Here is a 24371-nt window from a genome sequence, read left to right as displayed (position 1 = left end):
AAAAGTGTATGACACAGCATTATTTGTAAACAGGGATATGACAAACATTAGAGCAAAATGTGTCTGTGCAAGGGAAGGGGTTATGGCTGGATGTTCAAGTAAATTTTTCTAACTACCTGACTTTTAGAGCCTCTGACTCATAACTTCGGCATTTTTTTTTTTTAATGCAATTTCTTAATACTAGAAATAACAACAGTAGCTCCTCTATATGGCATTTTTCCCTCCTTTTGAGAGGCGCCTCCAGAGTGCAGTATTCCCTGAGACTCCCAATGGGTGACGGTCACATCTATGACACTTCAACGTTTGAGGCAAGGTACAGGAGCCCAAAACATCAATTGATTTTTCTCCCTTGCTCTCCAAGAGGCGGGGATAACTAGGTATGTCCAGGAAGGGAACAGCAGTGGAAGCACCTTCATTTGGGGAGGACTTGGAGGGAAGGGAATGGGTAGGCAGACAGCCAAAGCCCAGTGAGCAAGGAGGCATCCAGAAGCATGGAGAGCAAGAGATGCTGCAGTTGTGGGTTGCAAAAGAGGAAGAGGGCTGGCAAGCTTGGGACAAGAGTGTGTGTGCAAGTGAGAAGAGGAGACAGAGACAGAAAGATTCTGCCTCTAAACCAGCTGGTAATCATTGCTGTGTGTCAGCTGACAAAGGGTGCACAGAAACAAGTCCCTGCCTTGCAGACTCTAAGCCTACAGAGGAATTGGGGGAGCTTTGACTTTACCAATAATACAGTGAAACAATAAAGGTTACTTTTATAGCTCTTGTCTTGTCCATCCCATGTTAAATCTTACCTTTCACAAATACATTAACTGCATAGCCATAATTGTTCACACTCTTATCAGTATTTTTGGTAAATGCTCTACTCATTGAGAGCATTTGGTAAATGCTCTACCCATTTTCAACAGAAGATTCAATAGCACCTTTCCCCCTGGGTTATTTCCACACTGACTATTTCCATTATCCCTTTAGGATTCTGTAATTATTAAAATGTAACCTGGATTTTTTTTCTCAATAGGGAAAGTACATTTTTCTTAACTACACATTTTTATGACTTTTTTTAACAACATAGCAAAAAAAAAATCAGCTGCAGGCAGGGACCAACACTGAAAAAATGCCTCTTGAAAGGTAAATGCCTCAGAAAGTGATGAGCTAGTGAAGAAAGAAGAGGGAACATCTGGATACCAGGAAGGGTCACAGCAACTTACAGGAGAGAAGAGATGAAAGTTTGTGTGCAGGATCCTAAAGGCAATAGTTAGCATCCAGCCCTCAGGGTAAGTCATTACCAGATTTTTATGATGGTAGCTTTTGTTCTCTCCTTTTTTTAATTGCTCATTTCTCTCTTTAAATCTTGACTTGTTAAACCATCAGAAAACATAAAAAGGATCAGACTTAGGAGATTTGCAAGCTGCTTTAGTATTTGCTAATATGCAGTCAAGCTGTGTTTCATGACAGTGAGGTCTAACTTTTCTTTGAGGCACTGAACTATCTTGGTTTATGTCAGCTCTACAATCTCAGACAAAACAAAAGAGAGCGGAAGAGGAAAAGGCGGGTTGAAGAATCTTATGCCAAGTACTAATAGCTGATAGTAAAACATCCCGGTTTTAGCATGTGGCTGTGAAGAAGAAAGAACAAAGGTGCTGAAACAAATTGCTGCCCATCCTTTTGAAATTTGAAATCAGGAAATGAAATTCTCCCAGACAAATAATCAGACCAGGATTCCCACCTGACAGCCGTAAAACCAGTGATGTGCTAACGGGATCCTCAGAGCTGCTGGTAATACTCTGCCAGCAAACATGAGTGAAAATTCGGGGTTTTCTCCATCTCTGGTGTTGATCACTTCTCCCATCAGGTATAATCTCAGAAGCTCATTAAAAACACTTTAGAGAACCCACCCCTTTTTTAATGTAGCGAATGTCAATAAATCTTTGGAGGAAAAGACAGGATGCACTCAGACTCCTGGAGACTAAAGAGAGAAGGGGAAGGAGGCTTTCTCCTACTATACACACCCTTTCATTCATTGCAGAAAGTAAGCACAACAAGTGTCATTGACACAGGCAGCGAGCTACAGTCCCTTGATGTATATTGAAAACTATTTGCCTGCCCTCAGTAAACCATTTCTCAAGCACAGGAGTGCCTTGGAAGTACTGGTGAGTGTACGGGGACTGGTGATATTACCAAGTCCAAGGACAGCCAGGGACCATCCCAGGTATTGTATGGAGAAGCACCTTGTACTCCAGGCAGAAGTGAGGTCCTCTGGGTGTGCAGGCTGAACGGACAGTGCTGTTCCTCCAAGACAAGGCTATGCATGCAGATGGTAAAAGCGACCATCCCCATAAAAGGGGAACAGGAAAGGACATTAAGGTGAGCTGAGGTCTTTTGGCCCTTTTAAGCCTAATATTTTGCTTGGAACCACTAGATTTTAGTTGAGTAGCTCTGACTACTGCCTGTCCCAGATTTATTTTGCTTTTGGTCAGAAGTTGTGTCAGTGAGCAATATCTGATGTGTTGGCTCTGTCTCGCAGCCCAGGGTTCCCTAAGCACAGGGTGACATCAAATAGGCAGGATCATATTGACTGAGCCAGGTCCTCTGCAGATGGAAACCTAGCCTCTGCAGTAAAAAGAGAAAAAGGGGACACTTCGAGCACCTGGGAAACTACCGCCTGTGCAGACCCCTTACATTCTGCAGAGCAAGCCCACAGAGAGCACTGTGGAAAACCATCAGCCATCAATCAGCTGTACTACATGACCTACACGCATGCGCTTACACAGGAGATTTCTGGTAAGTCAGACACATGAGACTCGTAATCGTAAGGGCCTTCATGCAATGCCTAAAGGAAAAATAAATCCTGTCTCCAAACTGATCGCTTCTATGTCACCAAATGGATTGGCTTATTGATCAGAAAATTACTTGTCTTTTTTTTGGTTATTGCATTGTGTTACATTTGTTATGTTGCTTCCCACCATTATTCACTGCACAGCATGACGAGCCAGTGTGAAACAATATGCATGTGAGCCAAAAAATGAATCAATGGGCCAACATCAGACATGCAAAAAAGCCATTGATCATGCAAACTGTGTCTGCACATGAAAGCACAAGAGTGCTTTGAATTATGGCCAAATCCAAGGAATGAGTCTGTGACTTAATTGGGAGTAATACCTTCGTGGAGGAGTGGACTGGGGATAATACAAACTACTGAGCCATGATACCCACAGCTGGCTTCATATGCTTCTTCATATCAAATACTGAAACTCCTTTCCTACATTATCATCCTTCTGGATTATTGCAGATAGAGTAAAAAATTCGACCATATACTTCCAGATAGGTTTGTATTGCAGTTGTGGATACTGTTTTTACCTCTTTCGGTTGCTGACACTGTCTTTTGATCCTGTTTCTGTTCTTAACTATCCCTACGAACACGTTGCCTCTGAACATGTAGGGTGCAATGATGAAAATGAAGGACTAGGTGTAAGGGATTGTGATGATCTACTCTTTGAATCTCAGGCCATTCACACAGATAGCAGATAGCTACATGACCTCTTCATTTTTTTCTAACTAGTAGGGACCACCTTCTCCTACAGCACTCAGACTTACTCTAGCCAAAATGGAATTGCAGTAAAGCTGGTACTTTAAATATTCATTCTAGGAGCTTATTATTATCATCAATAATTATCAGTTCTCTACTGCACTACATATCGCATACAATACATATTGTATATTATAGAGGATTGAGTCAGTAGGGGTTGAACTTCTGAGATGCAAAGACTGGCTAGAAAGCTGTGAAACTCCTCTGTGTCGTTAACCACCGGCTGCTTGATCTGGAGTTGGAATAAAGCAGATCTCTTGCAATTTTCTAAGGGATGCCCAGTCACAATGTGCATCATGAAATTATGTGAACGGTAGTTTGTGAAGCTAGTAGTTTATACTACAGGTCAAAGTAGATCAAAAAGGTGCAAAAATATGAGGGTGAAGTGGAGAAAGAGGTGGAAGATCAGGTAACAGAGAAACATACTAGGATTTCAATACAGTATAGAGGAAATAATTCACAAAATTATAATTAACAAACCCCAAATTCAAACCATATCTGAACTTTCTGGTATCTCCTCTTGTTTTTTTCTCTCATCAATCAGCTCCTTTACACTGTACTTCTCTTGTCAGCCCCTTTATTCCCCACCACTCCCCCCTTCCTCCAAACCGTTGCTCAAAGCTGGAAGAGCAGAGAACAACCTAAGAAGGAACTCAGCAGGGATCTGGATAAACTGGTTTCTTAAAGTGCCTCTTCCATTTTGACCTTCCTTCTCATTCTGTAACCCTAAAATACCATTTTCTTATGGAGTAACTGCAAGAACAATCTTCTGCTACAGCACAGGAGGATCTTAGCTGTTGGGAAGCTCCAGAGGGCAGGCCTCTTGTCTAACAAAACCTGCTTCAACTGGCAGTGTCATTCTTGTTCCAGCCCTAAATGCCTACCTTGCCCTTCTGAAATTGTCCCTCTCAAAACTGTGTGAAATCTCTGTGCTCTCAGATATCACCTGCATAGTTATTCCTTACAAATCCATCAGACTTCAGAAAGACTGCCAGAAAAGCACAGGGTGATTGCTTAGCAGATTGCACAAGCTCACTGCTTTCATGGTGAAGACCATACTGCAATTAAGCTACAGGGGTATCACAGCAGCATTCAGGATGCGCAGCATGTTGACATTTGCTATCAACCCATCCAGCATTCACTGTGGAGATCACAAGATTGCTGTTACTGGAAAATTTTCATTCCGTCATGCACATGTTGGGAGAGTAACAGCGAGGGCCATACCACAATTGTGCGGAATACGTTGGCAGACTTGTGACATGCCAAATGGGAGCAATGCGCAGTACAGGTCACTCAGGAGTGCATCCTAGAGTTCGCTGTAAATCTTAGGTGCTCCTGAAATATCCGTATTGTTATTCCAAATGGCCCTCAGGACACGCCAGATGGTATGCCAACAGTTACACTATGTGGATGGATTTTCTTCACTCTTCTTTGTAACAAAATGGTGTTTTGGTTTTGATGGGTTTCAAATGTCTTGACTCTTCCTTCTTCTCCCTTCCGGTATGGAGAAATAAATTTACTAATAGTTTGGTCTTTGAGGGCTGCTATAATTTTAAACTCAGACCCATGATTTTTTCTCATATGTCTTTTTTTTTCTTCCCAATGCTTTTCCCCAGATTGTTTGTATACCAAAATTAAGTGAATCTGAGTGCTTCTGATTTGTTTGTATTAAGGAAGAAGAAAAAAAAATCATATTAAACCTTGAGGATTCTCTTGCAAAGCACTATATTAGTTTCCCAGATCCATAACCCATCAAATGGCTGAGTGATAGCTGTGTCATGAATGGCTTTAACATTCTGTGAAGGACCTTGATATTAATTTGGAAGCAGAATCCAATACCTTGAAGATTTCTAACCTAAGGATATTTGTGCCTTCAAAGTTCATGAGCCGTGCTGCTGCTTAATGGAAAAAACCTATTCTGTGTACTTTTAATGGATTTTATTAAAAAGACTAAGCTGGGCAATATATACATAGCATATATATTGCTGATTGTATCACAATTTTACTAACCTGAGGTCATAACTGAAAATAAATCTTTGAGCAAACAGGCTCTATTGTCAAATTAATACAACAGGTAATTAGGTCCAATTAAGAGGTTGTCTCTAGGAGGAATAATTGTGCTTTCACTTTATACAGGATGAACTGTAAAGGGGAGTCTAGTTAACAGAGAAGGAAGACTCTCCAATGCTGCAGAGTCATCATTACAATTGATTGATCTCTCTGACGAAGGGCACTCGTATCTATAGGCTAGAAATGCTCATAGGATCTAAATGGCCATTCTCATCCTAGGCCTAGTCAGATGAAATGACTCAAGCAAGTAATATATGTTTTTTGACTCAGCTGAGAAAAGGTATAGCAATTTAAGGGCTCACAGCACCTTCCAGGTTAACCCTTGTATCTTCTGATCTCTTATTATGTGTTCTTAGTTTATTCTTATTTTGCGCAATCATTTCCTGTTGATTAAATCAATCCTCCCTTTTATTTATGAGTGCTTTATCTAGACACTCTTAAACAAAATTAACCCCAATGAAATTAATCCAATGAAAATGAATGATAGCTGTGTTTAGTCCCACTACTAAAGGTATCGTTCCTGTTTCCTGTCTTTCCTTATAAACAGACATACTAGTGTAAATTAAAGAAATTAGAAATAAAGGTTTTCACCCTTACAACATAGGGGAAAAGGTAATAAAGAATTTGAGCTTCTGCTTCATTTCTTAGCATGTGTAAGATATGTAGTTAATTGTCTCAAACCATATGGTGGAGGCTTAGCTAGAGTTTGCAATCCACGTGGTGTCGTGTCACGCTGCAGAATGGTCAGGCTGCTTTTGACATTGCTTTTTCCAAAAGAAGCAGCTGCATGTGGTCCTGCATTGTGTTGATGGCATCAGGAGATGGGGGTTGCTTTCCCTCAGCGTGCTCCTTGCTTTCGCTGGAAGGGCTCCCCGTTTGCGCTGCCTTGGGAGCACACTTTTCAGCCTAAAAGCAGACTGGAGATTTCTGTCACTGAACAGCTTTGATTTTGCCAGGTCAGCCAAGACTGGCTGCAGATCACGGCTCTTTCAAAAGGGAAAAAGAGGGGGTCCCTCCATGGAAGGCTGTGCTGTCCATTCCCTCTAAGAAAATGGACACAGGACCCACAAATAGCACCCACAAAAATTTCAGAATCTGGACTTTTTACTGACAGGCATTAGTGAAAAAAACCCTCATAAATGCATGGCATGCCCTAGTGGAGTTTGACTGAAAGCATAAAGCTGCTCTTACGTTTTCTCAGGATTACCTTTCCTTCTAAATTATCCATGTCCAAATCAAATGTGGGTCCTTATTCCTCAGAGGCTGTAGAAAATTTCTCTGCCTGAAAACTGTGCTTCTGTTCTTTCAGGCTAGACTCAAGGCATGGAGTCAATAAGCCAAAGAACAATATCCACCCAAGTGCAGATGCTCAAACAGCCAGAGCCGTAATCGACTGACATTTGGAATTACACATGAGAAGCCGAGGCAAGGTTTTTACTTTATTAGGTGTTAGAAAGCCAGATATGCAGATGTGAGACAACACAGAAGCGGTGTCAAGAAAACCATTTTACCCCCAGGATCTGGCAGCCGAACACACCAAAAGCATTTTTTTTTAAACAACTAAAAGACAGTTTTAAATAAGCCAGCGGATCATGGGTTCAACGCATAGTGCAGGTGTAGACTTAAACATTCTCCAGACAAGCTAATTGATTAAGGAAAGTCATTACTTATATCTCTTGAGTTTACTAATGGGAGACCCAAGGAGTTTAAAAGCATATCAGGTTTCTGAGAGACTGACTCTGCGCTGGATTTCAAAGTACATCAAATGCTGCTGTACCTCGACTGGATATTTGATAGGCACCATGCCCCAGAGAGGCAGGACGGCATTACAGCAGCCAGGGAGGGGAGGGAAGTGCTCTCTGCACGCCACTACCTTGGGGGTCTGGCGGGTCTTTTCCTTCACGCTACGTATGCTTAGGGTAATCACGCAAAGCACCCAGACAAGAGCCATCTGTGTTTAGGGCCATACTGTTCCTCTTCCTTCCCTTAACCGCAGCATCTCCCATCCCAAAGCCCCGTCCTGGGTGGGCTGGATCTGTCCCAAAAAGAGGAGGTGCAGCCTGCACCTGTCAAACTCAAAGTGCTACTGCTGTCCCAGCATAAGTTTGAAATCCTCCGGCAGATTTAGCTTTTTTTTTTTTTTTTTTTTTTTTCTCCTGGCAGGAGTTGTGCTAGTGGGAGAACCTGTGGAAGAGAAGGCTTTGAATTAAAACTAGATGTGGCAACATTTGAGGTGTAACTGCATTAGGAAACCACCTAGGCTGGCCTTTCAGGAAATGGAAAAGATGACGCACTAGGTATTTGCCATCTCTAATCTTTATTATAAGCATCAACGCTGGATTAAAGGCAAAGTTGGATGCTTCTTTTCAAATTACTTAGCCTGGAACAGTTAATGGTGATATTTAAATTGTCATCATTAGGTGTCAGAGCCAATGCTCTTCTGAGACAAATGAAGTTGTTCACACTCCTCCAGAAAGTATTGCTCCCGACTGTCTGCTGACTCTGTCAAACACCACTGCCTCTCTTAGCTCTCCGAGGGTTGTCTTGGCAATCTTACAGTTTTTAAAAACCTTAAACTTTAGAAAAATGAAAGCATACATTTTGCAGAAAGTGAAGACAACACAAGAAAAATCTGAAGTGCTGTTTGGATTGACTGTGTCCTAGTTCATCACAAGCCGACCAGGCATGAGTTAGTCACGACTGGAGTGAATTTTAAAATTCTGAGTGCAAATATTATACAGATTTTATAAACATACTCAATTTTCAGGTACTCTGTAAGTAGTTTGTGCATAGCTATTACTTTGCTATCCATAAGTTAATTGTTAAAGAAAGAGGCACTGTGCATCTTGGTAAAATATGACAAATTGGCGAAGCTTCCAGGAGCAGAGGGCTGTATTTTCACCTCATTGTATTGGGAGTTAAATGTATAAAGCTTCACACATCACAGTGAGATAATAGCTCTTGCTAAGTTTAGGGGTAAACTAAATATCTGCTCTGATGTTATATGCCAAAAAATAATATTTACGTTCAACAGCATTTGTGCCCTAGGTATGTTTTCAGCAGGTATTCATCTCTTTTGTATAGTTGTTAGTATGAAGGAAAGGGAAATCAAGAAAAATAATGCTTAAATAAAAATAAAATAATTCCATGCTGCCAGCTCCTCAGCTTTTCCTATGTGAAAAGAAAAGCAGGTACCCACTGAGGTGGGATCTTGCCTGAAATTAGAATGATATCGTGTAAGACATCCACAAAGATTGGTAATGCTTTAAGGGACAGAACAAATGAGGTATGGGATCCAAACTGCTGTTTGCTTTGTCTAGTATCCTGTTTGCAGAAATGACTGACCTTAGTTGTTGTGGGGAAGAAGCAAGAAACCTCTGGCTCAGCCTTTTCCAGTGGGCAGTTGTGGCCCTATAAATGTCCTCTCCAAATAAATGTCTTGCTATAAATGTCTTCTCCAGCAGTTAGAGAAGGACACCACACCCTGGCTTTCTATATACCTTCTGATGCACCTTTTGAAGCTACAACTAATGTAGCTATGGATAGTCTTATTATCTATAGGAGTGCTTTACTCCTCATTAAAAGACACCATGATGTTGGTCGACCTTGGTTGTGGCTGTGCAGAGCACGGTGGCGTTGTGCAGAGCCGCCTGGTAGCTCCAAACGGGCTGTGATGAGGAGAGCAAAGCACTGCATCTCGCCGCTCTGACCTCCCCCAGGTGGAAGCCCTCGCACAGAGCTGCTCCCCTGCGGCCCTGCCGTGTGCCGTGTAGGTGAGGCTCCTGTGGCAATGAGTCCCGCAGCATCTTTTTGGGATTTCAGGTTTCCATCCCCGAAGGTCCTCTGGAATTTGGTGTTATGAGAGATGTAATGGGAGTTCTTCATCTGTGTCATTCGATTGTGCATTTATTTTTAAACTTGTGTATCACAGTGGTCTCTTTCTGACGGTCAAGAGAATTTTCTTTGCAAACTTACCCTATAAGTTATCTGCCACCCCTTTATAATTTCCCTTGTGCTTTTCAGAAACCCTTCTAAAGTTTTTGTTTGTGTTGAGGTGACAAGCACTGTACCCATTATTTTGCACAAGGCTGCATCACTGACTTAGCTTGTGGCACAGCTCCTTTTTCAGAGGAGAACCTTGGAGATCTGCAGGAATGCTACCCACTCGCTATAAATGGGACTGATGTGTCTCTCAGTGTATATAATTAATTAACAAGGAAACTGTAAAGGAAATTAAAGAACATGAAGTGCCAGCCCTTGATTTTCTATAGGACCAATGAAACTTAACAGTCTTGTGTGTAATTCCTCACTCAACACTTATCTGTAAATGTCACAGAATTACCAGTCCCCTTCCCCACCTTGCAAAATGTGATCCACAAAAGTATATATGATTTTCCTTTAGGCATCCACCACTGGGAGCTAAATAAGACTTGAGATTGCTTTGGTAGCACTGTGTATCACTAGAACAAAGATGGATTCCAAAACACTATATTAAACCTGTGGCAGAGGGGGTAGTCAATTAGCTAAAGCATTAAAATGAGATTAAAAGAAGTTAAAAAAAAAATCCATCTTGTGATTGGAGTAAACATGAAATTATATAGGATGGTTGGATTTTTCTAAATGTCATTCAGTTGTGTGTGAATGTAGAAACCAATTAGATAAAATTAAATTTCAAGCCTGATTGACTTTTAAATATTCAATTTGAGCATTGCATTTTGTGTTTATTGTATTGCTCAGGAAACATCTAGAAATGGCTGTTGGATCAAGGAATTAAATGAAACTTACACTGTCAATAGCCTAGCTGGGGTTTCTGTTAGAGTGTGATGGCAGTTCTGTTTTATTCAGCACCATTAAATGCTGAATATCCACAGAACACAGAACTATAAGTCTGAAAAAGGACACACTGGCTGCTGGAGAGTTTTGGCATTTATAGCTGGATAGCACTGGCAGATAACGAGAAGTTTGATGCCATGGAAATCATAACTATGAAATATATAACAATACTAACCCACGAAGATGGAATATATATCATGAAATATTGGAAGATAATTCAAATCCGCACAGCAATCTGCTTTTCATTTCAAGTGTCAAGCCTATGTAAGCCATAACTTATCCAGGTATTACTCACGTGGGAAATAACTACAAATTTACTATAACCCATAGAACAAAAAAAAAAATCCACACAGGAAGAACAGGAAGGATGTAATGTCCTCTCTCTCCCCAGCCCCTCTGTCTGTGAGGAGGAAAAGGACCTCTCTTAAAAAACCACACTCACTACTTGTAGAGCGAGTGGAAAACCTATCGTAGCTACAGCGGGGCATGCCTGCTGGAGAGAGGCATCCCAGCAGCAAGACAGCTACCTCTTTCCACCTGCCCACGTAAGAATGAGTAGCATGTGGTTACCCCCAGGTCCCCCCTGTCCTTAGCAGTCTTTGACCACCCCGAGACAAAACGGAGAGCGATGCTACACACAGTGCTTCATTATGGCCTGCATCGACTGGGGCTTCTTTCCTCTGGGGCAAAGGCCTTCCATGCTGCATTTGATGCTCTGGGAAATGGGCTTTGGACCTGAGATAGAAGGGAGGAGAGGAAACCTGTCTCGGGGCTGAAAGGTTGAGGCAGTATGTCATATGGATATTGTTTTTTCATGCTTTTTATGACAATCCTGCTCTCAGTCAAAGGTCAGAGTTTCCCATTATCCTGTTCCAGTGTTATCAAAGCCATGGTAAGAAAAAGCTACTGATACCTTTTTTTTTCCCCTACTGATAAAATAGAGCAGCTCCAGGCAACAAAAAGAGGGGGGAAAAAAAAGTAGATCCCTTTCATTCTTTTATTTTCCATTTTTTCTGCTGTAGTAACCTTTATACCAGCGTCCTTTCTGTTATCCTGAGGCAATGAATTTTCTTATTAAAAGCAGAAGATACAAATGGTGAATGAAGCCATTGCAATGGAACCTCCCCAAAATCATCTCTTTGTCTCCCTTTAGTCACCAGATCCAGAAATATTAACAACTGGAGGATGCTATGGAAAGGGATCTTAAGCATGTTCCCGTGCCTACTCAAAGGAGCAGGAATCTGTTATTCAACATATCCACAGCAGGGGGTTTTTTAAGTAAAGAAAACTTACTGCCAGAGTTTTCAGGAAACTGATATTTTCTTTATTTTACTGCAAGAAAATGTTGACTTTCTAGCCGACTATTTCTTCTTGACAGAATCTACAGACTATTTTACTTTCTTTGATCCCACTGGTAAAATCTATGCAGTCTCATTAACAGATCCAAGTACAAAAGTGCATAATTTTCAATATAACTTTACAGAGAACCAGCCCTTTCAAAAGCACCGTTCAAGGTAGTTCCTGCTAGAACACAGATGAAAAAGATCACTTTGACACACAAGCCAAAACCAGCCAAGCCTTTGGATCATTCCCAGAGCTCAGAATTAAATGTGTCTGTGAAACAACCCATTCTAGATAATGATATACAAATGAGTATAGCGTGCATCCTGCTTTGCTTTGGCAAGCGTCCTGGGCCATGATTTCCTGCGTCGAGGATCCCACCCTCAGACAGGAATAGCCAGCTACACCAGTACAGGGTGAGGAGCAGCTGGCTGGGTAGCTGTTCTGCAGAAGGCATCTGGAGTTGTCATGTCTCTAACCAGATTGTGCTGAGATGTTGTTGTGAAAAAGAAAAAAGTCATGATAAGGCAAGTAGCGAAGTCTTGCCTACGGAACAGATGAAGCAATCCTTCTTACTCTGCTCAGCTCTCCTACAGCCTCAGCCGAGATCTCTGCTCCTTCAAGAAAGCTGTGGGTCAATTGAGCAGAGCCCAAATTATTCAGTAGTCTAGAAAACATGACCTGTGAATAAAAATTGAGCAAGTTGGAGTTAGTCAACCTAAAGAGAAAATTGGAGGAATAGCATGAAAACAGCCTCCAGACAAGTAAAAGGCTGCAGCAAAGAGGGATAGGATAGAAGAGGGAAGGGGACAATAATTCAGAGTCTTAAATGACAGCAGCAAAAACTCAGCAAAGAGATTAAAAATATTTTCTAGCAGCAGGGACAGGGTACCACTGGTCTAGATTGCCCTCAGAAGGTTGCCAGCGTTGGAGAATTTTGAGGACACATTAGACAAACATTGATCAAGCGTAAAAAGAGATACCATCAATCCTTCCTTAGGGCAGGGATGTACTAGATGGCCTAGGATGCTACAAAATTCTCCGGCAAGTGACGTTAATGCAGTCTCTGGTCAGCTGCAGCCCCTACACACACCACCAAAATTACTTCCGTAGAGAACTTCTCCTGTGTGGCCTGCATGGAAGAGGTATGTGCCTGGTGACTGTCCTAGGGGCAAGGCAATGCTGCCTCCACCTCTGGTACCTGTGGCTGGCACTGGAAAGCTGTTTCTGGGACTGCTTTCACAGAGGTCTCACTGAGTGGCTTCTCCACTGTTTCAGTAAGAGCCAGTGATGGAGCAGATGACTTCCCTCTGGAGCCGCCTCCATACCACAGCAAAGATTTGAAGTTCTACTATGCCTCCTAGCTGGATGGCAAGGCATTTGTTGTGTTGGTGACTAGCAACCTCTCAGTTAACCTGAGTGTTTCAGGGGATGTAATGGGGAAGTCTAGCACACTGTATAGGAAGTGACTCATTTATTTTGGGGGGAAACACAGGGCGTTTCATGAAGGATGCATTCCCGAGGTGAACCAGTTTATGTATGCCATATGCCATCCGGCATCAGGGCTGCTTCTTCCCCTACTGTCCATACACCAGGCTGTACCTGAAGTCAGAGAAATGTCATGTCACTGTCAGCTAATGCACAGGAGGCTGTAATGTGGCTGAGTAGCAGAAGAAAGGTGGCATACGCTTGACTGACACTGACAGCCTGACATTTGACAAGTGAGTTTTAGATAGGAGGATTTTTCTCTGTGCTATGAAGTGCTTTACATTCACTAAGCTTCATGGTACTTCTCATACCACCTCCTTCTTACAAAGGCAGAAGCTAAAGCTCTCAGCAGTTTAGCTTCACTCCTGGCAGAAAGAAGTGACTTGGTGTTGGCTGGACACCGATGGTCACTGGCTGGTGTTCTTACCACCTTGCCTTCAGCACGATGTCATGAGCAGGTTTAGATGACTTGTCAGGATGCTCAGGCGCTGTCAGCATTCCCTCCTGGCTGGCTGGTGCACAGACGCTCCGAGGCGCGGCAGGCAGCGCTTCTGCTGCATCACCAGCTGCAGAGCTCGCGTGCAGTTACCACAGAAATGGGCAGGACGGAAACCCTGGCAGAAAGGACCTGCTTCCAGGCCCCCATCCTCAGACAGCCGGCGTGTGCACGCGCGCCCTCCCACTGCCATCCATCACGCTCACACATGTTCTCACAGGCCTGCAGAGCTGAAACAAAAATGACTTTGTTTGTGTCTACCAAGTTAGCCCACATCTCCACCTCAGGTATAATTAAACGCAGATGTATCATGAGCTAGGGCAAGACCCAGACCGGCGTGAATAATTGTTGTACAACAGCAGCAAAGGGCAGCGCGTCCAAAATTAGCAACTTTGCTGTGGTCCCAAATTGGCTGTTTGCCACCGAGGCATTCTTTTTGCCTTTTCTCCTTGTTGTTGGGGTTTTTGTTTGTTTGGGGTTTTAGGGGTTTTTTTGGGGCTGTTTTTTTTTTTTTCCCCTGAGGTCCAGCTGAAATTATGACAGGTTTGTTTGTTTGTTTGTTTGTTTGTTTGTTTTGGTGAGAGCCACTGAATTCCCAGGCACCTAGGGACTTTGTTTTATTTTTACGTCTTTCAAGGCTCATGTCTCCTCTTGGTGAATGCTGTGCCTCAGGAAATACTCCCTCTGAGCGCTGAGCCGTGCAGGCTGGCGCAGCTGAGCTGGGTGTGAGCGCAGATCAAGCGGTGGCTGCTGTTGCCTCTGCCCGGTGACCGAGATGGTGGCACCAGCAAACTTCTGCACGCTGGCTAAAGAGAGCAAGCCTCTGTGCTCCCTCCCTTGCAGAAAGCCTCCAGTAGTGATGCTTTAATAGCGCAATATTCTTGCTAGGCTGTAAGTGTTTTATCAGAGGTCAGCAGCAGGAATGGTCTTTGAGGAACCATTCTGCTCTTCTGGAGTTGCTGGCAGCTGGAAGAGCAGCGCTGTGGGGGCCCTGCCAGGCATCCCCCCCTGCAACTGCAAGTCTCTGAGCACAGGGCTTCTCCTGGCAGGCAGTAACGAAGCAGCCCACAGGAGTCGGCAGATCACAAGAAGTTTTAATTTCCCTTTCCTCCTTCTGTTTGAGTGGCAGGCACCCCGGCCCCAACTCCCCTTTTTAAGCTGGATGTATGCCATGTGCTGCACCCAGGGTGAAATCCAGCGTGAGGAGACGCTCGGCGCGGGGAAGCCGATGAGCCCTGTGCCTGCAGCAGAAGTCTGGTCTCCCCATGCAGCAGTGGGACAGGCGTGAGCGATGCAAAGCTGGTGAAAAGCTGCAGCACTTCACCCGAGCAAGGCTGTGGGATTAGGGAAAAAAGTCAGTAGTGGCCGTTCACGCGTTATGCTGGGATGTCAGGATGACTTCAACAGCAACGTTACTCCCACACCATCTTTACGTTCAAGGCCATAAAAACATTCACCAATCAAAAATTCTGCATTCTCAGGGGAAGCATCACCGCTGTGGAAGAAGAGCCTGGGTTTTACGCAGTATTTGAGTGTTAAGTCAGCTCAGTGAGCAGTCTGTAATTGGCTGCAGCAGGCCCTCCCTAAAGCTGTAACATTACTTGCTAGTTTATGAGTAGCAGTAAGAGTACTGAGAAATGAGCACTGAGTTTGAGTTCCTCAGTGATTTCCACACAAATTGGGAAACTCACGACAAAAGAGACAAAACCTACATCTTGGTTATTACCAGTGGACAAGTAAAAAGGAACAAGATGAAGTAGTCACAGAGTGCGTATGGCAGAGTAACTGGAGAACTGGTTATAGCTGGTTTTACATACGTTGCTACTGAGGCAAAATTTGGAAGTATTTTCACTTTTTTTTCACTATATTTCACTATATTTCACTATATTTCACTTTATTTTCACTATACATTTTACTGTATCAGAGGATACTGATCCCATGGTCCCAAAACTCTCTAATCTGCTACCAGAAAGCAAAATGTGTCCGTGGCTCGATGGGAGACTGCAAAACCAGTGTGGTTTTGGTTTTTTTAAAGGGGACTGTTCTCATTTTTCTTAAATCCAGTCCTCATTGTGCATTGTAACACATGCTCCTCATTTTGCAGGTGCTGAGCTTTTTTTCCTCTGCTGGGTGTTTTTTTGCTCTGCCCACATTGCTTCTGGGCAGAATCATAGGACTTGCCTTGTCTGTGTATATGTTACTGACTTTGAAAATACAAGTTACGTGATGGTTCTATAGTGCCACCAGTTATGGTTACTTACATAAAACTGCAGCGTGAGCAAGTCCTGAGAGGTAAAAAACACCAAGCTTGTAGGAAAATACAGCTTAACATTATCACAAGTGCTTCTTCCTTTCCTTACTGGAAATTGCTGGGGTGATCCCCCGTCCTATTGCGCAGAACTGTCATGTATAAATTTAGTAATGAATTTGATCCATCAGCCAACATTTATTTTTAGAACTGATTGTTTAAATTTAATTCTGGCACTATTTTGTGACTTGAGTTGTATGCTGTTGTAAATAGGTTCTGTTGAGTCAGACTTAGCCTGCAAATTGAATTTCTAGAAGACAAGTTTCTGCACAATCAAAGAACAATCAAAGTATTTCTCTGCAGTTTATTATTCCAAGAGAAGTGTGCATTTTTTTTTAAATACACATAATAAGCAAGCAGTGTAAATGCTTGAAAATCAGTTAATGTTTTTTAATGTTCAGAATAAATGGCAACTTCTTTCCCATTGTAGAATGATGACTCTCCTGAGAAATATCCTGGTCTGAGGAGGAGTGCACTTGCATGGATCAGATATTTGCTGACTTGGGTGTGGGAGGCAGTGGCCCCAAATAAGCTTCACTGACACCATCAGCAAAACTTCCTCTATTCAGGAATCTAAGATTTCACCTCCAGATTCCCATCTCAGCAAGGCTGGTCACCTGTAACCCATCCTGTGCACAGTCCTCCACCTCTCTTGGCCTCCACCTCCTTTCTTCCATCCTTCCACCCATGACGAAGATTGCAAAGTACTGTGGGTTTGCTCAGAGCCTGCTACTGTGAAAGAAACTCAGGGTGACACTGAGAACAGCGATTATGCTCCTGCCATTATAAAATGCTAAATAAATAATGAAATATTTCATTTTAATTACAGTTCATCTCTCTTAGATCAAAAGAAATATTCTAAATGGGAAGGAACTTTTAAAATTAAGAATGTGCTGTGAGGAAGTCTGATTTAATTTTGTGGTATGAATATTAACCAGAACAACTCTAAATCACCAACCTCTGTACAATTATTAAGGAAGAAGAAGAAAAAGAAAAGAGGAACCATTTAAGAGAGGTTGTAATTTTATAAGGCATGAAAGCAGCATGAGAACAGAATTTGCGGAGCAGCTTGTGCCCAGCACCCAGCCTCGGTTTCCCTCGTTTCAAACTTGCAATAATCCACAGTCTTTTAATGGGAGGTAGGGGTTGTTGTAACCTTGCAGTGTAAACCTGCCTCTCTGTTTCTATTCTGCATGCTAACAGTGTCACATTAGTGTCACTGATATGTCATCTTGACAGTCCTTTCACAGTAGCAGTAAGCCCGCTGGATAGTGACTCTTGCCACGTAGAAATTTCCAGAAAAATCTATTTTACACCCTGGGAAGTATGCATTTACTCCTGAATGACTGCAAACACTATTTGGAAAAACACTTTAAGGAGAAACTGGAGCCTTTAACCTTTTTTTTTTTTTTTTAAAGGATGCAAAAGCTCAGCAGTTACAACTCCTGTCTTCAGCTGTTTCCATAAAGCATTAAATGCTCAGTAACTTTTCTCAGACCCAGTGTGCCTAAAACATTAAATACATAGAAGACAGCCTCTTTTTTCCAAACTGCACAAAGCCTCGCTCTCTCCTTAGACGTCTCAAAGCAGATGTTTGTTTATGGGCTCCATTCGCTGTTGCCTGTAGGACTGGCTTCCTCCCTGCTTCATTTTCCCTGGTTCCCCCCCTTCTCCCTCCCCTTCCTGACTTCCAGCTTCTCTGCTTACCAGCAAGCAACGTGCAAGGAAAACCAGTCCAATGCTGATTTCCATTCCAGTTTCACTCCCTCTCCTCTTTCTCCTTCCCTTCCCCTTTTTCTCTGCAGAACATTTGCAGTATTTACTTTCTTGGTAATTTAAGTGTCTGCAGACGCCTCGGAATCACAGTGACACACGGTCTGGCTCGGCAGGGAATAGATAGGGTTACATAGGTGATGGGAGACTTAAAATTGCTTTGGAGACAAGCCAGCGACACACAAAAGGACACGTAGGTGCTCCTGCCCAGAAACCTACCCCAGAAACAGGTGGGTGACAGGAGATGGGCCTCCATTCTGGTTTTAAGAGCCTCTTAAGCACGTGGGTGTTGCTATTTCCCGTGCGGCTGGGAGGCCACCGGGCTTATGTTGTGCCGCAGTGAATAAAGCTCAGCATCTCCCCTCGGTCTCCATGGGGGAGGCCGCTGCCGGGACAGCGGGCTCAGCCAGGCGTGATGACAGGATAAGTGGACCGACTGCGGCAAAAGACTTTCGGATTGGGAAATACTCTGTCAGAGAAAAGGGAGAGGTTAGGAGAGGGCAGAGAGGGTAGAAGGAGGCGGAGAAGGGGAGCGGGACAAAGCAGGCTGGTGGGTATTCACGGCGTCCTACACCCTTCAACAGGGCATTGTCCCGGGAGGGTGTCCTGCTGGCCGCAGGGGCTGCTTCCCCCGGCGGTGGCCAGCTGGAAGGTAGCCCGGGGGCCCCAAGGTGGCCCGGAGGCGCAGCCCCCCCGCAGCTAGGGAAACATGGAGCGTCTTCCCCAAAATCCACACGGCGCTGGCTGTGTTTATTCAGGCCCCAGCGACCAGCTGTCAGGAGCCTGTGAATGACAAGAGATTTTTTAATGATGGCGCTTTCAACCATAATGATCAGTTTGCGTCGCTTTCCATTTTCAAAGCTGTTTTTTTCCAAGGAAGAAGGCTGAAACCTTTCTTTAATGAAACGCAAAGCCCAAGACCCTCCTTTGCATGCGTGCCTCCCTCCACCCCCGATGCAGGAGCTCATTATCATGGGCTTTTTAGGCCCACAAAGATGCGCTCTGCTAATAGTCCACAGCACCTTTCACATGCTCATTCATGCCTTTTTTAATGAATTTATTTTTTTTTCAGTCTAGTTTCAGCAGACGATCTGGGGGGAGTATTTCTGATTTGGGCTTTCGGAGGGAGGGAAGGAGGAAGGGAGATTGCTTCAGATCAAGGGAAGTGGTAAAGCTTTTGCTTAACTACAGGCTCACCGAATATGCTCACCGAATTCACTGGAAATGCAACATACCTGCCGGGGGCCTTGGTTCTCTTCCCAGCTCCGCCATTCCACAGTGCAAGTATCACGATTCCCCACCTATAAAATAGGGCAAGCAGCACTTGCCTCCTCTGGACAGTGTTATGCACCTAAAAAAAAGCCCATAAAAGCCAGGTAGCATTACTATCTGTGTCCATAAACTGTCAGCAGTCAGTTCAAGCACTTACTGCATCAATGTCCTTCAGCATGAGAAAGGGGTAGGAAAGGGAAAAAAGTAAACTGCGTATAAATGAACCATTTAAAACATATTTGAAATGAAAAAAATAAAATAGAATTTGAACCAGATGTCCTGACTGCAAGCAATACTTTGATCCCATCATTTTTAGCATGTTTGTTAACATAGGACTTCCTCAGGAGACCATTGAAACTGAGGAAAGGGCTCCCATTGGTTTCAAACACCATTACCGAAGACCAGCAGAGCCTGTTCCACTAAGATAACCAATAGTTGGTACGTAGTAGATAAATGCCTGCTATAAGATGCACGGAGTCAGAGGCCATGTCCAACCCAGGGGCAATCTGGGCCAAATAGGTCCATTCCCTTACTGGTATTTGAAGTAGATCCCCAAAGTTCAGGCTTGAGAGCTTAATGGTTAGTCCTGCAGCACCTCAACACCTTGTTCCTCCTGTGGCATCCAGACCTAGGTGCTAAACACTTCAGTGCTACAGTAAAAGGAGAAAGTGGGATGACTCAGAATAAGACCTGTAACAGCTGAGCAGGAAGAAACCTAAAAGAGACAGCAAAAAGGGCACGAAGGACACTGACCAGGAGAAGAGCCTGGCTTGCAGTTGGGGGGGTCTCCTTAGAAGATTCAGCTCCTGTTGTGTAAAATGGGGGAGCTCGGGTGGACAGCACGGTTGCTGTGCATCTGCTAGCTGGCTTCATCTGATGGTCCTCAGTCTGAAAAAAACAGATTCCTCTGAGTAGCAGACAGCCTTTCTCATTTACAAGAACCGCTAATACTTTTCATAATGGTCAGATTATGTTGATCTGCTGGTCTCCATTCTGTAAACGAAGACTAATTAAGCACTTGCTGAGGCAGAATGATTTTGATAGGGATGCTCACATACTTAAAATTTGCTAGCTGTTATTAGTTTGCTGAATCGCCACTGCATACGAAATGAACTGAGACAAAAGTTGCATCTGGCTGTCATCCCACTTCCCTGTCTGTGGCCTTAGTACAAATCCAGTGCAACTTAACACTGCTTGAATTTATGCCTATGAACTTAAGACTGATTGAATTTAACAAAGGATTATATACACATATAGTATCAAGAGTATCTTGTGCTCCAGTCACACTTCCTCTTCTCCTGCATCAAATCCCAAATCACACGCAGACCCTCCCTTACCGTGCCGGTACATCATAGAAAACAGTCGCGTTATACCAGAGAATTGAGGTTACCAGTTTTACACTACAAAAACATTTCCACGTTATATCTTTATTGGTCTAAGTGACAGTGTTTTTCATATTTCCTTTTTTCTTGTTGCTGTTTTGGTTGAGAAAAAACGGAATGCAGAAACTTGAAACATGAGCTGAACCTTTCTCTAGATGATCAAACGATGAGAAAAGTCATGCCAAGAGACAGCGTGAAGAAAATCAGCTGCTGGGCTCAGACAAAGAGAAGGATCTTCTAATCAATTAGACAGAAAGGTAGGACCCAAGAGTCACAGCTACATTTGTTTATTACTTCTCCAGAGCACATGTCCAGATATAGAAGAATCCTCTAACTTTAACAGCATGGGGCAGAAGTGTCTCTTGGAAAAAAAAATTTTCCTGCCACAAATCCCCCCAGATGAGAGGCTGCAACACGTTGAAATAAATTAATCCGGGTCCCACTGCTGCTCCTCAGGGGTCTGTGGGGATATTGCAGGGGAAGTAAGCGGGGGTTAGTGGGTGCATGGGAGGACGGAGCAGCCAGGGCCAGGCTGGGGAGCTCAGCCCTCTTCCCACCTCAGCGCAGGCAACGGGAAACTCAATACCCCGACTGGAGGCTGCCTGAGCTTGTTTTTCCCTTGTGTGGAAAGCACATAGGGCATGATCTGTCCTGCAGAAATTAGAGACTGGGAAGACCAATTAAGTCATTCGGTTTGACTCCCTGAGGCCAATTCAAAGACTGTTCTCTCTGCGAGATACTCTATTGTGGGTTTTTTTCAGTGTAATTTTAAAAGTCCCAAGTGACAGTGCTTTCATTATTTCCCCAGGGAGACTACTCCACAATCTAATATATTTCACTGTCAAGAAGTTTTTCTTGAAATTCCTCTTAAAATTTCACTCCTAATTTCCTTCCATTTACTCAGGGTTATATGTATTATGCTATGCTAAATGTCAATTATTAGTTATACTAAAAAATTCATCTCTGTTTCCCAAATGTTGGTAGAATGTCACAATATCCTGTCTTTGCCATTGTTTAGCCAGACTGAGTTTTATTGTGAAATTTTTTTCAGTTCAGGCCCTTCCTGAATTACGTTGATCCCTCTGGGCACCTTTCCCATACACAGTATATCTGCTGTAGTGATGCAATATTCCAGATGATGGTTCTCATACAACCTTGATGCATAAAATATTTCCCCTGCCTCTGCAACACATTGACTGTGGGGGCTGGTTTTATTTCTCTCATGTCAGCTCGTACTTGAAGTGCATGCCGAACTTCACTGCCCATGCTCACCAGTGAGTCTCTGTCATTAGCACCAGTCCTTTTACCTCTGTGTTTGGAGTTGTATTTCCTCGTGTCCATCCGATCATATATTTCATAATTCAGTCTCATTTTATTATGTATGTTCATGTTTCTAAAGGATCACAATTTATGCTGTTTTTCTGTACTTAATTCTCCAGTATGAAATCATTCATATTTGTAAATCGCAAGCGCACCATATAATTTTCACGGGTAGGGTCTTTCTCTGTGTCCAGTGGTGTAATGCAGGATGTTAACAATTCACTACTTCATTATTCATTGTTATTCTTTACCTATTGTCTTTTACAATTTTTGATATACATTACACTTTTCTGTGTAAGAATATCTCACGTTTTAGAAAAAGGTTTCAGGAAATGCATTATGGAGCATTCAAACAAATGCATGTCTATCCAAATAAAGCAATGAAACTTCTATAGTTAAACTGATTTTTCTTTTTTTTTTTTTACAAGTGTGAAGCATTTACAAGGCTCTATCTTTTTTTTTTTTTAAATAAGTGTTATATGTACCTTTCTGCTCAAGATTTTTGTACCTTCTCCCATCCCATGTTTTTTTCAGAAGCAGGTGACCTTTATGTAGTAGCATTATTAGGTAATTTTATTATTAAGCTAAGCTATACTGTCACCTGGACTTGCAGACTTGTTGAGAATGATGTTTCCCTAGAATTTTTCTTTCATCCTTCATAGCAAATGTTATGTTGAAAAACTGCTTTTTCCCTGCAAGTTTTATAAAGTCCATTCCTGCATTCATGCATGGAGTCAATGCTGATCCTGTGAGCATCACAAGAAAAAGCATGTGAATAACACCAGTAGATGCCTGACTGATCCTGATTATTTGCACAAAACAAGGCATCCATATGTCACTGTTTAAGTCCAAATGAAGAAATTGTCAGGAAAAAAATAAAGTCACTCTGATTTGTCAGCCTGTCTTATTCTAACAAAACCCTGCTTTGGCAAAATGTCTTTCTGGACAGTGGGTTCATAATCTCTTTTGACAGTCGCTGGAGATAGACTGTGTTAATATGAATGACTTTACCTTTTATAAATGCCACCTGTATTATCAACATTGATTTGAAGGTGACATAATTTTCTTGCAAAATCCATTAGGTTTTTATGCTCTTGGCAAGCAGCTCTGCTTTGATGATTAGACATAGTAACTCTTCTTTTAAGCGAGGAACCTCAAATATATGCCTCGGCTCTTATGTGCGGGCTGCACAACCAGACATAAAGTAGATGATTTAAGTTAAAGTTGTGTTAATGATCTGACACTTCTTTCTGCATTTAGCTATTTAAGCACAACACTTTAATTATGGCTATATAATCATCAATATCTACAATGACACATTGTGGGTGATGCTGTCAAACAGGATAAGCATGCTCCTACTCTTTCAAAGCCTTTGTGATCACACAGTCCTTGTTATACAGCATCTTTCATTCAGCACTAAATTACACTAAACCCTCTCACTTTAACATCTCTTCTTATGAGACAAACTGCTTGCTCCTCAAAAAAAGTTTGCACCTCAACTGTGTGTTTCCTGGAAGTCAGATATTTCTGTCTCCTAAGCTATAACTGTTATGATGGTCACTACAATAAATCCCCAAACGGTAGCCTCAAAGAGACAAACGCGAAATCGACAAGGGAATTCAGGTGCCCCAAAGGTTCAGTATTCCAGTGCCTAGGTGAGAACATGGAGGTACATGCCATTTCTTAATGTATACGTATACAGACTTCAGATGTCTCCAGCTCTAGGCAGCAGCTGCAAGAACATGCTGAGGACCCATATTTTAATTCAGTCACTTAAATTTCACTGTAGGTAGCTAGGCTCTTTTATGGCTTTGGCCCTGCTTGATTAATTGGACAAGACGGAGGAAGGAAGTATTACCCTTATTTTACAAACGAGGAATTCCAGTACAGAGAGATTAAATGCTTTGCCTAAGGAAATGTAAGAAACTTGAAGCAGAGTCAGGAAGGTCCATTTAAGCTGTGCTTCAGATCTAGATCTCCTTAATCTCTGATTCCAGTGTCTTAACAAAAAGGCCTTTCTTCCTCACTTCTCTCAGCTATGTCAGCTCACAAATGCTGCTGAACTGGACATGTTGAGACCATAACTCTGTTTACTTCCCCCCTTTTTTTTTTTTTTTGTGCATTTTCTGGTGAAACAATTAATTCTTCTCTTTTACGTAGGTTTTTGTACCATGACAATCCCCCTCGTTTGCAAGTGCCATTCAGTAAAGCCTTCAGCAACAGAGCTAACATCTGTCACAGGCTCTTTGTATCCTCATTGTCTCCCCAGGGAAGGAGTGTTGTTTTGGTATGATTTTTGCAAACACATGTGCTGCCAGGTATTTGTGTTCGAGGAGGCAGGTGAAGGTGAAAGTGCACCTTGCGCTGCCAGCCATGGCGGTGAGGTTACGACGGTCTCTGCTCTCCTGGGGAGTTTGTTGTGGGCAGGGCTGACTCAAGCCTTCATGGCAGCGCACGCAAAATCGCTTGGTGCTCTCCCGGGGTGGCAGTGTCGGAGCTGGGATG

The sequence above is a fragment of the Mycteria americana genome, chromosome 2 (assembly GCF_035582795.1).
Source record: "Mycteria americana isolate JAX WOST 10 ecotype Jacksonville Zoo and Gardens chromosome 2, USCA_MyAme_1.0, whole genome shotgun sequence".
NCBI lineage: Eukaryota > Metazoa > Chordata > Aves > Ciconiiformes > Ciconiidae > Mycteria > Mycteria americana.
This window is presented reverse-complemented; position numbering follows the sequence as displayed.